The following is a 16,379-nucleotide window of genomic DNA, read 5'->3' on the forward strand; positions in this document are numbered from 1 at the left end:
TCTTGACCTAAACAAATAGGTTGTATCAATATCGGTAAACACGGTCGGTCAAAGTGTTCAATTAGTCCTATGGCTCGTTACGACTCGATTAATGTAGCATGTGAATCAAATTGTCAAGTTTTATGCAAGATTCAAGTTTAAATGCATGTTAGAACGATTGCATAAGTATTCGGTTAAGTTTGAATAAAAGTCAACTTTGGTCAAGTCAAAGTCAACAAAAAAAGTCAACACATTCGGGTCGAGTCTCGGACAATTTTTCTGAGTTTTAAAATCATATATGAGCATGTTAGAACAAGTTACATGTTAATTGGAGGTGCGTAGCATAGTTGGAATTAAATGTAAGTTGCAAATTTGGACAGCCATTTTTCAAAGCTTTAAGCCTGCCCACGGCTGGAATCCGCGCCGCGGGTTAAAACTTGTTTTGGGGGTCGAGGCTTTTGATGGTCCTAGACCATCTGGGTTAGTCTTAAGCCGCACCGCGGCTTGGAGGCCCGCGCCGCGGTTGGCACCTGATCAAAATTCTGGCAATTTTTCAAGTGTCATAACGAGCCAAACTTCAAACAAACATAATTAATGACCCGTAAACATTTAAAACACGCACCCTATATCGTTTGAAAGGTAATTTAACGAAGAACACAACTAAACATATTTCATTGACCAAAAACGTCATTTACAATAATCAAAACCAAATTGAAGGTTCAATTAATGCTCATCATAAATGCTTTCAAGTTCATAAATACATTTGGTGATTCGGGAATTAAATGTACACATATAATACGCCGTTTCGTAGGTAATTACGCATACAATACAACTAAATACTTACAAACAACATTGTGTTTCATTTAATGCATCCAAAGTTCATTTTACTTCTATCAAACCCTAACTTATAATCATAAATTTAGCAATTATGTTTATGGAGTCTTTCTAAGTCAACCTACACATCAAATTGAAGCTAGTGATGCTAGTAACACATTTAATACATGAACTTTTAACATTTAACAACATTTAAGCAACCAAATCTCAAGATCAAACACACCAAGTTTCAAGTTCATGCTAGTTACTTAAAATAACAAGATCGAGCATATAATTCACATATTCGTGTTAGACTTGAGCCATAGACACTAATTAATACTTTTATAAGTTAAAAACATCAAGAACACAATATCTAGTATTTTTAGAAAGTTACCCAAATGAGATGTAATCGGTATGGATTCGAAGAGGAAGATGCAAGGATTTCAAATATGTAATTTGTTTGAGTTGGTGCTTGCTCGATTTGAAATAGATGATGATTCTTTGCTTGGGGTGTTGAGAGAAAAAGGGAGGAAGTATCAAAAGGTGGAGGATGAAAGAATGGAGGAGATGGGTTGACTCTTTGATCTAGTTGGTCAAGTTTGGCCATTTGACACAAAGAGTCCCTCGAGTTTGAAGCGGGTGCGTGAATTACCTAAACGAAATATTTTAAAACGCGTATTAACGGAGGATGTTATAATTATATAACGGACTTTAAAATAGTATGACGGAAGGTAAACGGAAAAAGGCGAGATGTTACATATTGTGTCCTAGAGCGTTCGAAGATGAAGAAGAGAAGATCGACGCATTTGTAAAAGGGTTACCAGAAAGAATTCAAGAAGATGTGAGTTCGCACGAACCCGCCTCCATACAAAAGGCAAGTCGAATGGCTCACAAACTCATAAATCAGATTGAAGGAAGGATTAAAGAACAGGCAGCCGAAGAGACCAACAAGAAACAAGTCAAGAGAAAGTGGGAAGAAACCAGTGACAAGGGTCACCAATACAACAACGACAACAATCACAATCACAATCGCAACAACTATCCCAACAACCATAACATCAACCGCAACAACAAAAATCGCAACCCCAACAACAACTATAACAACTGATTCAACAACAACAACAACAACAACCACAACAACAAACATCCCAACAATAATAACAAAAGACAGAAGCCATGCCAGAGGTGTGAAGGATACCATCCGACTGGGTTCTGCCTGACAACATGTACTAAGTGTAAAAGAAGTGGTCATGGCGCGACGAAGTGTGAAGTCTACGGACCGGTGATTAACAAAAATAATGCAACAAATAATGTCGGGACAAATAATGCCGCATTTATTTGTTATGGATGTGGGAAACCGGGCCACGTCAAGAGTAAATGCCCAAACCAAGGGAATACAAATGGGCAAAGTCGTGGAAGAGTCTTCAACATCAATGCGGCAGAAGCGCAGGAAGACCCGGAGCTTGTTACGGGTACGTTTCTTATTGATGAAAAACCTGCTTATATTTTATTTGATTCGGGTGTGGATAGACGCTATATGAGAAGAGATTTTTGTGTTAAATTAAGTTGTCCACTGACACCTTTGGATAATAAATTTTTACTCGAATTAGCAAACGGTAAATTAATTACAGCAGATAATATATGACGGAATTGAGAAATTAAACTGGTTAGCGAAACGTTTAAGATTGATTTGATACCAGTAGAGTTAGGGAGTTTTGATGTGATAATTGGCATGGACTGGTTGAAAGAGGTGAAAGTAGAGATCGTTTGTTACAAAAATGCGATTCGTATTGTACGCGAAAAAGGAAAACCTTTAATGGTGTACGGAGAAAAGAGCAACGCGAAGTTAAATCTTATTAGTAGTTTGAAGGCGCAAAAACTAATTAGAAAAGGTTGCTATGTCATTCTAGCACACATCGAGGAATTCAACCCGAAGAAAAGAACATCAGTGATATTCCCGTCACAAAAGAATTTTCCGATGTATTTTCGAAAGAATTACCGGGACTACCTCCACACCGATCCGTTGAATTTTAAATAGATCTTGTACCGGGAGCTGCACCAATAGCTCGTGCTCCATACAGACTCGAACCCAGCAAAATGAAGGAACTCCATAGTCAATTACAAGAAATTTTAGAGCTTGGTTTCATACGACCAAGCACATCACCATGGGGAGCTCCTATTTTGTTTGTCAAAAAGAAAGATGGTACATTCAGGTTGTGTATCGACTACCGAGAGTTGAACAAACTTACCATCAAGAACCGTTATCTACTACCAAGAATCGATGACTTATTTGATCAACTACAAGGCTCGTCAGTTTATTCAAAGATTGATTTACGTTCTGGGTATCATCAAATGCGGGTGAAGGAGGATGATATTCCGAAGACTGCTTTCACAACGCGTTACGGTCATTATGAGTTTATGGTTATGCCGTTTGGGTTGACTAACGCACCAACTGTGTTCATGGACCTCATGAACCGAGTGTGTGGACCATATCTTGACAAGTTTGTTATTGTATTCATCGATGACATCCTTATCTACTCAAAGAATGAGCAAGAGCACGAAGAACATTTAAGAAAAGTGCTAGAATTGTTGAGGAATGAGAAACTGTATGCTAAATTTTCAAAGTGTGCATTTTGGTTAAAAGAAGTTCAATTCCTCGGTCATATAGTGAGCAAAGAAGGTATTCAAGTTGATCCGACAAAGATTGAAACCGTTGAGAAATGGGAAACCCCGAAAACTCTGACGCAGATACGCCAATTTTTAGGATTGGCTGGTTACTACAGAAGATTCATCCAAAATTTTTCCAAAATAGCAAAACCCTTGACTGCATTAACGCATAAAGGGAAGAAATTTGAGTGGAAGGATGAGCAGGAGAAAGCGTTTCAATTGTTGAAGAAAAAGTTAACTACGGCACCTATATTGTCATTGCCTGAAGGGAATGATGATTTTGTGATTTATTGTGACGCTTTAAAGCAAGGTCTCGGTTGTGTATTAATGCAACGAACGAAAGTAATTGCCTATGCGTCCAGACAATTGAAGATTCACGAGCAAAATTATACGACTCACGATTTGGAATTGGGCGCTGTTATTTTTGCATTAAAGAGTTGGAGGCACTACTTATATGGGGTCAAAAGTATTATATATATCGACCACAAAAGTCTCCACCATATATTTAATCAGAAACAACTGAACATGAGACAGCGTAGGTGGATTAAGTTGTTGAACGATTACGAATTTGAGATTCGTTACCACCCGGGGAAGGCAAATGTGGTAGCCGATGCTTTGAGTAGAAAGGACAGAGAACCTATGCGAGTAAAAGCTATGAATATAATTATTCATAATAACCTTACTACTCAAATAAAGGAGGCGCAACAAGGAGTTTTGAAAGAGGGAAATTTGAAGAATGAAATACCCAAAGGATCGGAGAAATATCTTAATATTCGGGAAGACGGAACCCGGTATAGAGCTGAAAGAATTTGGGTACCAAAGTTTGGAGATGTGAGAGAATTGGTACTTAGGAAAGCGCATAAAACCAGATACTCAATACATCCCGAAGCTGGAAAGATGTACAAAGATCTCAAGAAACATTTTTGGTGGCCGGGTATGAAAGCCGACATTGCTACATACGTAGGAGAATGTTTGACGTGTTCTAAGGTCAAAGCTGAACATCAAAAACCATCAGGTCTACTTCAACAATCCGAAATCCCGGAATGGAAATGGGAAAACATTACCATGGATTTCATTACTAAATTGCCAAGGACTGCAAGTGGTTATGATACTATCTGGGTAATAGTCGATCGTCTCACCTAATCAGCATACTTTTTGCCAATAAGAGAAGATGATAAAATGGAGAAGTTGGCACGGTTATACTTGAAGGAAGTTGTCTCCAGACACGGAATACCAATCTCTATTCTCTCTTATAGGGACGGTAGATTTGTTTCAAGGTTTTGGCAAACGTTACAACAAGCGTTGGGAATTCATCTAGATATGAGTACTGCCTATCATCCACAAACTGATGGGCAGAGTGAAAGGACGATACAAACTCTCAAATACATGCTACGAACATGTGTTATTAATTTTGAAAACAGTTGGGATCGACATCTACCGTTAGCAGAATTTTCCTACAACAACAGTTACCACTCGAGTATTGAGATGGCACCGTTTGAGGCACTTTATGGCAGAAACTACAGGTCTCCAATTTGTTGGAATGAAGTGGGGGATAAACAAATTACGGGTCCAGAAATTATCCAAGAAACTACCGAGAAAATCATTCAAATTCAACAACGGTTGAAAATCGCCCAAAGTCGATAAATGAGCTATGCGGACAGTAAAAGAAGAGATATAGAATTTGAAATTGGTGACATGGTCATGCTTAAGGTATCACCTTGGAAAGGTGTTGTTTGATTTGGTAAACGGGGGAAACTGAATCCAAGGTACATTGGACCATTCAAGATTATAGATCGTGTCTGACCAGTACCTTACCGACTTGAATTACCTCAACAACTCGCCGGCGTACATGATACTTTTCACATATCGAATCTGAAGAAATGTTTAGCCAAAGAAGATCTCACTATTCCTTTAGACGAAATACAAATCAATGAAAAACTTCAATTCATTGAAGAACCTGTCGAGATAATGGATCGTGAGGTTAAAGGACTTAAGCAAAACAAAATACCAATCGTTAAGGTTCGATGGAATGCTCGTAGAGGACTCGAGTTCACCTGGGAGTGTGAAGATCAGATGAAGAAGAAATACCCACACTTATTTCCAGATGATGCGTCAACACCTCCAACTGCGTAAAATTTCGGGATGAAATTTATTTAACGGGTAGGTACTGTAGTGACCCAAACTTTTCCATGATTATATATTATATGAGATTAATATTTACATGAATAAATGTTTCCAACATGTTAAGCAATCAAACTTTTTAAGACGTGATTATTTGAAATGAGTTTCATGTAGACAATTGACCACCCAAGTTGACCGGCGATTCACGAACGTTAAAACTTGTAAAAACTACATGATGGTATATATATGGATATATATATATATATATATATATATATATACATATATATATATATATACATATATATATATATACATATATATATATATATAACATGAAATTATGATAAGTAAGTATCACATTAAGTATATTAACAATGAGTTATATACATGAGAATGAAACTGTTGAATTAAGAAACTCGTAACGGTATATATAACGATTATCGTTATAACAATGTCTTACTAAATACGTATGTATCATATTAAGATATTGATACACTATATTTAACATGATAAAATGATAATTATATATATCATTAAGTATGTTGACAATGAACTACATATGTAAAACAAGACTACTAACTTAAGAATTGCGAAACAAGACATATATGTAACGATTATCATTGTAACGACATTTTAATGTATATATATCATATTAAGATATATTCATACATTATAATATCATGATAATGTAATAATTTAACATATCATTAGATATACTAAACAATGGGTTAACAACAGTAAATGAGATCGTTAACTTAAAGGTTTCAAAACAACACTTACATATAACGACTAACGATGACTTAACGACTCAGTTAATATGTATATACATGTAGTGTATTAAGATATATTTGTACACTTTTGAAAGACTTCAAGACACATATCAAATTACTTCTACTTAACAAAAGTGCTTACAATTACATCCTCATTCATTTTCATCAACAATTCTACTCGTATGCAATCGTATTCGTACTCGTACAATACACAGCTCCTAGATGTACATAATATTGGTATATACACTCAATAATCAGCTTTTTAGCAGCCCTCATTTAGTCAACAAACATGTGGAACCACCATTTGGCAACTAGCATGAATGATTACACAAAATTACAAACTAATGTGACCTTATAATGGACATGCTAGATCACGTTTTCATCACCATCATTAACACTTTAATTTTTCAATTTCCATGCATCAAACTACTCTCTCTCAAGTTCCCTCATATTGTTCTAAGTGTTATTCATCGTCTTCAACAAAATCTAGCTCAATCTAGTTCATAAATTCTAACTTAGATCAACTTTCAAAACAACTACTCAAGTAAACTTCAAGAACCCTTTCAAGATTACAAGTCTATTTCCAAGCTTTCAAATCCATTCCAATCAATCATCTAAGATCAAGAAACTTTTATTATTTACAGTAGGTTATATTTCTAATTTAAGGTAATACTCATATTCAAACTTTGATTCAATTTCTATAACTATAAACTATCTTAATTCGAGTAAAAATCTTACTTGAACTTGTTTTCGTGTCATGATTCTACTTCAAGAACTTTTAAGCCATCCAAGATCCTTTGAAACTAGATCATTTCTTGTCACTTCCAGTAGGTTTACCTACTAAACTTGAGATAGTAATGATTTTCATAACATCATTCGATTCATATATATATAACTATCTTATTCGAAGATTTAAACTTGTAATAACTATAACATAGTTTAGTTAATTCTAAACTTGTTCGCAAACAAAGTTAATCCTTCTAACTTGACTTTTAAAATCAACTAAACACATGTTCTATATCTATGTTATATGCTAACTTAATGATTTAAAACCTAGAAACACGAAGAACACCGTAAAACAGGACATACGCCGTCGTAGTGAAACCGGGGGCTGTTTTGAGTTAGATAATTAAAAACTATGATAAACTTTGATTTAAAAGTTGATCTTCTGGAAAAATGATTTTTCTTATGAACATGAAACTATATCCAATAATCATGGTTAAACTCAAAATGAAAGTATGTTTTTCAAAATGGTCATCAAGACGTCGTTCTTTCGACTGAAATGACTACCTCTTACAAAATTGACTTGTAACCTGTATTTCTGACTATAAACATATAATTTTTCTGTTTAGTTTCATAAATTTCAGTTCATTATGAAACCATAGCAACATTAATCACTCAAAACGGATTTAAAACGAAGAAGTTATGGGTAAAACAAAATTGGATAATTTTTCTTGTTGTAGCTACGTGAAATTTGTAACAAATCTATACTAACCATAACTTAACTAACTTATATTGTATTATACATGTACTCTAACATAATATGTAACCTTGATAGACCATAGACACGTATACAATGTTTTGAAATATCATATCAACGTCATCTATATATATTATTTGGAACAACCATAGACACTCTATATGCGGTAATGATCGAGTTAGCTATACAGGGTTGAGGTTGATTCCAAAATAATATATATACTTTGAGTTGTGATCGAGTCTGAGACTTGTATGCACTGGGTCGTGAATTGATTCGAGATAATATATATTGATTTATTTCTGTACTACTAAATGTGGACAATTATTTGTGGACTACAAACATTGGACTATCAACTTAACAAACTTAAATCGTTAAAACATAATAAAATATGGTATAATTATATTTCGATCATACTTTGATATATATATATATATACATATTTGTTATAGGTTCGTGAATCGACCAGTGGCCAAGTGTTATTTTTCGACAAAGTGATAATCTGTGAAAGTGAGTTATAGTCCCATTTTTACTATCTAATATTTTGGGATGAGAATACATGCAGTTTTGTAAATGTTTTACAAAATAGACACAAGTACTTGAAATTTCATTCTATGTTGGATTATGAATACCGAATATCACCCTTTTAGCTTGGTAACCTAAGAATTAGGGAACATACACCCTAATTGACGCGAATCCTAAAGGTAGATCTACGAGCACTAACTCCCCCCATACTGAAAAATGGTATGCTTTAGTACTTTGAGTTATTAATACAGATGGATTTCTATTTTGGGGATATTCTATATGCATTTTGTTAATGTCGGTTACCAGGTGTTCAACATATGAATGGTTTTTATGCAGTTCGCATGTTATTGAAAAATGGAAATGGAAATCTTGTGGTCTATTATTACGATTTGATAAATATATAGGTTAAACCTATAACTCACCAACATTTTTGTTGACTTTTAAGCATGTTTATTCTCAGGTGATTATTAAGAGCTTCCGCTGTTGCATGCTAATTTAAAAACAAGAATTGGAGTCGGCATGCTTGTAATATATTGTTTAAAAACTGCATTCGGAGATTTAAATCGATGTGTAATATTGTTGTAAACCAATATGTAATATTTGTGTGTAAAACGTTATCTTTTAGATTATCATTACTTGATAATCTACGTTATGGTTCTTGAACCTTTATTGATAAAATAAAGGTTATGGTTTGTTTTTAAATAAAACGAATGTAGTTTTTGAAAAACGTCTCATATAGAGGTCAAACCTCGCAACGAAATCAATTAACATGAAACGTTTATAATCGATATGAACGGGACATTTCATCATCAACCCTTCAACTAAAGCAACTTTCTTTAATGTGACACTTTCAGCTTTAACAGAATCATAACCAATAGTCTTTGCAACAAAATTATCCCCATATCTTACAGAAGGACCCTTTTCTTCAACAAACCCTACTAGTTGCTCTTTGCATCCAGTCATGTGTCTTGAACAGCCACTATCCAGATACCACATACTACCCTGCTACACAAGACACAAACAAAAGAGGATGATTAGTTTTTAAGGGGAACTCACTTTTTCAGTGGGTTCAACTGGAGTATGCTTTACTCTCCAGACGAAAGCTTTGTTCCCAATCCAGATCAACTTGTCCTTAACAGATTTCAAGACACTTTTATTTTCACAAACTTTGGGTTTCCATTCCTTCTCAATTTTCTTGGGAAAACAAAATGTTCTCTTAACTGAAGGTTTTTCTTGACTCTTGATTTTTTCATTGAGTTTTGAAATTTTCTTTTTGAGTTTATGAATAGTCTTAGCTGGTTTTGACTTTGACTTTCTTTTAGTTGACCTTTTTGAATCTGAACAAATGCAAGCATCAGAGGATGATTCAGAGTTGTCCTTGCAACTTGACTCATGAGTGTCAGACTTCGGGTCAGAACACACAATATCATTTTGGGAATCTAAATTGTCAGAGTCTGAAGGTTTCAAAAGTTCAGACTCTAATGGATTTTTACTTTCAAGTATTATCAACTCAGAAGGTTCGACAGGATCTAATGATCTTACAAAAGCATTGGTTAAAATCTTTTTGTCACCATCAAATTTTACAAATGTGTTTGGTAGAATGTCAGGTTTGAATACACTTTGATCAACTTCCACATTATTATTTAATATGTAGTTTTCACCTAGTATAGCTTTGACATCATTTGAAATTTGTTTGGCAATAGCATCAGAATTCTTTTTGGAAGATACACACCAAGATTTACAAATTGATTCATAGTGTTTTAACCTTTTCATTGATATTCCTAATTCAATATTTAATCTTTTAGTTTCTTATGTGTATGCCATTTTATAGGTGTCAAGTTCAACCTCACATTTTTTTAAGTCTTTAATTTCAGCATCTTTGTCTTTGATGATATTTTTAAGATCAAAAATTTGTGTTCTTAACCTATCAATATCATCTAAACACCACTCAAATTCAAGCAGCAAGTACTGAAACATTCTCACTTTTTCATTATCAAGATAGTTTACAAAGTTTTGTACCTTATAGGCAGAAGCTTTATTACAAGTAGTGTCCTTATCCATCTTCTCAACAGTTTTCAGATCTTCCTCAAACTTTCTAGAACCACCATCCTTTTCAATTATAGCCATAAGACACTTGTCCTCCTCCTCACCAGATGATGAATCTTCATCTTCCCATGTCTCAGTGTACAAAGCTTTCTCTTGTTCTTTGTTCTTAGACTTTTCTGCTTCACTTTTTAACTTCATGTACTTCAGCTTGTACTTTCTTGCTTTGTCAACAGACTTGTTGGAGTCTGAACCTCCTTCAACCCTAGACCAGCAGTCAGCAGCTATGTGACCTAATTTGCCACACTTGAAACATTTAGCTTTCTTTGGATCAAAAGTACCCTTGCCTTTACCCTTCTTGAAACTAAATTTTTTTTGCTCAATCCTTTGAGTCAAAAGAGCCATCTGGACTTCCAGATCTTTAATCTCCTCATCATCATCAGATTCACTATCATCATCAGAGGTTTCATCACTCTCAGATTCAACCTTGCTAGAGTAACTAGAGAATAGCTGCTTATTTTTCTTTGTGGTAGCCACCAATGCAGCTTCTGGATCTTTAGCAGTTTTCTTAGCATTGATATTGTTCTTCAGTTGTGTTTCCTCAAAGTTTGATAGTATACCAAACAACTCACTTAGCTTATAATCATCTATCTTCTCACTGATTATCATAGAGGTAATCACTGACTCAAAGTTTGAAGGTAGCAGTTCAATAAACTTCTGACACAACACTTGTTGTGTTTTCTCTATACCAACACTTTCAAGATCATTTATCAGAACCTGAAATCTTGAATGAAGATCACTTAAAGATTCTTTAGGCTCAGCAGCAAAATTTTCATAGCATCTGATCAGATTCTTCTTCTTTTGAGTCTTAACAACAGTGACTCCTTCATAGTCATTAAGCAAAAGATCCCACATAGCTTTAGGAATCTTGGCATGACTGATCTTCCTGAGAATTGGAATAGTAACAGCATTTCCAATAATACTCCTTATCTTACTATCTAGTTTGAACTTTGTTGCTTCTTCTTCAGTCCACCTTTCTCTTGGTGTTTCACGAAAATAGGTAGGTTGTGCAGCAACAGTATATGAGGCAGGAACAGTAGCAACCATTGAACCAGGAATAATGGGTCCTGTTGTAAGAACTTGTTCAGCCTCTTCATGTATAGATCTTAAAAACTATAGGACTTTCAATTTCCAAGTTGCAAAATCTGTGCCATCAAATATTGGCATGCCTTTTCCAGCCATAACTGGGGTAGTAATCGTACTGATAGACATTTTGATAAAAAAAAATATGGATCGTTTTAAAGATCACCGAGATAGGATTTACACCTTTCCCGCTCTGATACCAGTTGTTAGTTCACAGTAATAGGACTATAAACACCAGACTCTCACTTTATACAATAAATAAGAATTAAAGTGCAGAAGATGAGAGAACACGATGAATAGAATAAAAGATAGATAATTGATCGTGCAAAAGTACAAGTTCATAAGAAAACATACGCCCCTATTTATAAAGGTAAAAACCAAATCTGGAGATTTGGTTTCCATAACTACTTACCAATAAAAGTGGAAAAGATCAACTAAAATACATCAAATTAACTATTAATTAGGAAGTCAACTCTGGAGATAAAATCAAATCTTCAAAACAAATCTTCTTAAATAACAAGCATATCTCCAGAATATTCTATAGCTTTTGCTTAAAGAAATCTTCATACGTTTACTCCAGTAATTCCAGAGTCTGCAACTTCAGACTCTAAATCTTCAGACTCTAAAATCTGCAAAACACTTTTGACTCATCAGATTATTATTTCTATTTTTCCCAACAGTTTCTAATGATGGACCTGGATTTAACGATGGGCCTGGAATTGGGACTGATTTGGACATTGGGAGCGGGATTGATGCATATGCTGATCTCGGGAATATTTCGACGAATAGGTCAACATCTAATGCGGTATCTCGTTTTCGTGGTAAGATGAGGAAATTTCAACCGTTAATAAAAAGTCATTTCCTTAAATATGTTTGGGGAAGAACAAAGTTGAAGCGTAGTAGATGTCGGGATAAAGATCGATGGCACGAAAGATAATATTGATAATGTGATGAGAAATTCGGAGAACGTCGATGATGAAGTCGATTGCTGCTCGTGTTGCTCGTGTTCCTCATCGTGCTCAGCCTCGGATTCAGAAGCATAGTTTTCTTTGTTTAATGTGATGTCTAATGTTCGGGTTTGTTTTTGTTTGTGAATTTCGTGTATGGTCCTTGGTTGGATCTTTCGTAGCTGGTTAGGGGCTTGAGGGCGTAGTTTTCCCCGTATGATTTTGGTTTGTTCGTGTGTTTGGTTGTTGGTGTGTTTGGGCATGTCCCTGTGTGTTGTCTAGCTTCTTGCTAGTTTTGTTTCTTTGATTTTTAGTATACTTGCCTTTCAAAAAAAAAAAAAAAAAATCGATCTGGAGGGTTTTTTTAAACAAACTTATTTAGAGATTGCACACTGATAATTAGCTATCAAGACATTTAGCATGGCCAAAACAATCAATTTAATCGTTTTAGTGAAATGCAACTAACCTACGTACACCAGTTCAATTCAATTAACTCAAAAGTGTTTTTTTGTGTAAGACAGATTTGATTTGATTTGATTTGATTTGATATGATATGATTCTATTTATCTGCTCAATTAATTAAAATTCCTCTCACCCTAAAATCTAACGACCACAATTTATTTTTTTCTAAAATAACGATTACTATTACGCAATAAAATAAAAGAAACATTCATCAATAGATGAAACGTTCCTAAACCGATACAAGAAAAGGATATAAACCTTCATCAATAGTGTTTCAAAACGGTACATTTTCTTTTAATAATTCTAACAAGTCCTGTAAACCAAAGTCGCGAATGTCAATTTCTTCGAATGAAGCTTTCGAGCACCCATATAATCGTAAATTTATTTTTATTACGGAATTTACTTCTGTAATACACGTCTAATGAGACAATATCAGCGGAATGGTTAACATTTTTAAGTTGAGAAGTAACTTCACTTAGAAAGTTCAAATGAAAATATCTTAGGAATGTTAATGATAATGATGTGGTTGAGGTTAATAATGGTGATTAAATAGGCAGAAACATCAGATGAAAAATCGTCCCAGAATCTATTTCTGGACGACCATTCGTCCGCAAAAGTTACCCGAGAAATTTTTATTTATTGGACTCAAAAATTATTTTGACAAATAAAATAAAAAACGAAAATTAGAAAAAAAATCATGGGACGACATTCAGGGACGACATGTCATCAAAGAAAAACGCGCTCAAATCTTTGCTTCTTGGAGCCAAATTTTTTTCAAAAAATAAAAAATTAAATAGGATATTTTTTCGGAATGCCATGGTGTCGTTCGGAAAAATTTGGTCAACATTTCAGACAAAAGCTAGACAGAAAAGCTGAAATTTTTGTCATGTAGCATCTTTTTCCGAATTGGTCGTCCGGAAAATGCCGTGCCGAATTGTCGTGTTTCTTGTAGTGACAATCAATCTAAGCTAACCTAATTATACGCTAATGATATGAGCCTAACAATGTCAACAAACAAAAAAGCCCCAACAATCCTACCAAAGCAAGAATTGAGACTAGCTAAATAAATCACATTGCCAAAAACACAAATATTTCAAACTCAAAAGCTAAACAAACACATCAAACAAGAAACAATAACCAATCAACCCGTATTAAGTATGTTACTGTATTTATCTCCAAGTTTAACCAAGATATTAAATATTAAATATTATATATGTTAATAAATAAAACTATATTACATTAGATAAATTTACTTACCAAAAACATGCATTTGATGTCTGCATGATTGAGCTCATCTGGTTTCTCTTGACAAATTTTTAAGCACACATTTAACATATCATCTCGTTCATTTATTCCCATTTCCACCCTCTCTTTTATCAATACCTCAATTATATCATAAATCTTTCCCAAGTATTCTCTCGACCTCCTCATAATTCCTTGCGGATCAATTTTTTTCAAAACCGGAAAAAAGTCGATAAAACTTGGCTTCCCAGCCTCCACCATGATGTTTTCGACAAGTTCCTTAAACTCTTTACCCGAATCCTCGTACAGGTCGATTAAATCACTGGAAAACATAGTATTCGATAATATGTTCATTGATGTGTTAAACACAGCTCGACCAATATCCACAGAGTCACCAGATTGACTCGCTTTTCGAAAGTATGCTATAAGATCTTTCACTTTGCGGCTTCTTAAATGTTGGTTGGCATCAAGAGAGTTCACAGAGAAGATGTTGGAGTTAATTAAGGATCTTTCGAAGTGTCCGCCATTTGTTTCCAATTGGGAGCCAAATGACCGAGTTTTGTGAATGTTTGTGGGCTGTGACGGCTTCGGGTATATGTCGTGATGCTGAGAAAGTAAGATCTTGGTTTTTGAGTACTTCTTTGGCTGCAGTGGAAGAAGATATGATGAGTGTTGTGATTTGACCGAGTTTTAAGATCATGATCAGGCCATGCGTTCTGGCTAGTTTGGCTAGGGACTGATGTGGTTGGTCACCGAGCAAGTGAAGGTTACCGATAATCGGCAATGGGTTTGGACCAGGTGGTAAGTTTTTGGGTTTGGCGAGCCCGAAAGTTGAACAAATGGTTCGGAGAAGTGCGTAGGATAAGATTAAAGCAAGAAAAATGGTCATAAATTCCATTAGTGGATAAATGGATTTGCTTGCTACGTTTGAGTTTGTGTTTGGGTTGTATACTACATGCAAATTGTGAAACATATATAAAGCAAAAAAAATGGAACATTATTTAGACCACTTTTAACTATAACATTTTTCCTCACCTCGCTACCCCAACAGTGTCACATCAGCTCTCTCTCTCATTTTCCACCCGACTTCCTCTTATAACATTCTCATAACAAACCACTACTAACCATTACATCCTTCCTCATATTTTATTATTATTATTATTATTATTATTATTATTATTATTATTATTATTATTATTATTATTATTAATTATTATTATTATTATTATTATTATTATAAACTTAAAAGTATTAAAACTTACAAAAAATTAGTGGGAAGCCTAGAGACAATCTGGGCCCCCACACCTCTAGCAATAGCAAAACCTATCCTAGTAAAAATATGAGCAGCAGCACCGGCACCAATATCTTGCGCCATCGAACTCTTCTGAACCCACTTTAACAAAGAAACAGCATCATTTTCTAATTCCCCAAGGGAAGAAAATGAGAAAGGAATGAAACCATAACCAATCGCCTGACAGCTAGATTCGTACTTGACCCGCTTCCGACGAGCCGCATCAACCACAGCACGTCCAGGGACAAAGTCAGAAAGCCCAGACTGTGTCAAAGGAGAAGTCCCTGTCAAGTCAACACAAACATCGCGACCACAATCCCAGGAATAAAGTAACACATCTGCAGGTCTGAGGGCCCTGTCGTTCCCTCCAGACAACCCAATGTCAACCTCCTTTCTCGCTGAAATCCCAGATCGATAACAAACATCAACAAGGGAATCCCGAACAACATTATGTCGATGCTTAATACCCACCATACCAGCACAAGACACCGCGTGATCCCCGAAAATATCCCCAGTAAAAACTCTTGAACAGACAGAGCATGCCGTCGAGATAGAGAACAATGGAACACCCAACCGGTAGCACAACACACATCGGTAAGTCTTTGCGTTCATCGTCTGACTCAACCCCAAAATAGGGACTGCCCTTAGCCAAGCAGAGGTGTGATCGCCCTTATTAATTATTATTATTATTATTATTATTATTATTATTATTATTATTATTATTATTATTATTATTATTATTATTATTATTATTATTATATTAACACTAGCAAATTTGGATTATGCAATGAATTTTGTTTTAATTGAGCAACAGTATAATTAAGAAATTATTTTACATGGATGAAATGGAATTATTATCTTTAAAAGAAAGGATAGAATCACAAACTGATAAACCA

The 16,379-nt window shown here is 34.8% G+C and overlaps 1 pseudogene; it reads right to left on the reverse strand.

Moving 5' to 3' along the window:
* Nucleotides 1-15,090, reverse strand: part of LOC139848972 (7-ethoxycoumarin O-deethylase-like) — an 87,092-nt pseudogene extending 72,002 nt beyond the window's left edge.
* Nucleotides 15,091-16,379: the final 1,289 nt, after the last annotated feature.

The sequence above is a fragment of the Rutidosis leptorrhynchoides genome, chromosome 5 (assembly GCF_046630445.1).
Source record: "Rutidosis leptorrhynchoides isolate AG116_Rl617_1_P2 chromosome 5, CSIRO_AGI_Rlap_v1, whole genome shotgun sequence".
Classification (NCBI taxonomy): Eukaryota; Viridiplantae; Streptophyta; class Magnoliopsida; order Asterales; family Asteraceae; genus Rutidosis; species Rutidosis leptorrhynchoides.